Source organism: Dipodomys ordii, unplaced genomic scaffold (assembly GCF_000151885.1).
Source record: "Dipodomys ordii isolate 6190 unplaced genomic scaffold, Dord_2.0 Scaffold57, whole genome shotgun sequence".
Classification (NCBI taxonomy): Eukaryota; Metazoa; Chordata; class Mammalia; order Rodentia; family Heteromyidae; genus Dipodomys; species Dipodomys ordii.
The window spans coordinates 11,527,367-11,527,976 of NW_012267273.1; positions in this window are offsets into that span (position 1 = coordinate 11,527,367).

The following is a 610-nucleotide window of genomic DNA, read 5'->3' on the forward strand; positions in this document are numbered from 1 at the left end:
AAACAGTACAATAAAAAACAAAACCTGTTGCTTCCATTTCTTGGAGCTAATTTTGATAAGCATCATTTTATTTGCTCATATCCATATCATCAGAAAGAATGGCATTGCCCCATTTGTAAGGAAGTGGAAAGACTTTGAAAATTACATTAAACATTACATTAAATTACAGTAAACAAAGTAAGCCAAATCCCAAAAAACATGGGCTGCATGGTCTTCCTTATTAGTAATAACTAGAATATGTCTAGGATATTCTTAGCAGAGGATTGTAATAGCTCAATGCAGATATGACCATGTTAAATGATGCTTATTGAAATGAACTCTAAATCTTAAATGAATTTTTAAACCATTTTGTTTCTGATCAAAATCTTTTCAAGCTGGATGCAAGTGGTTCTCATCTATAATCCTAGCTATTCAGGAAGTTGAGATCTGAGAATTATGGTTTGAAGTCAGGCAGGCAAGAGTATCCATAAACACTTATCTCCAATCAACCAGCAAAAAGCCAGAAATGGAGGTATGGCTCAAGTGGTAGAATGCCTGTCTTGGGAAAAAAAAATGAAGGGGCATCACCTTGACCCTGAGATTCAAGCCTTACTAACAGAATTTTTTTTTC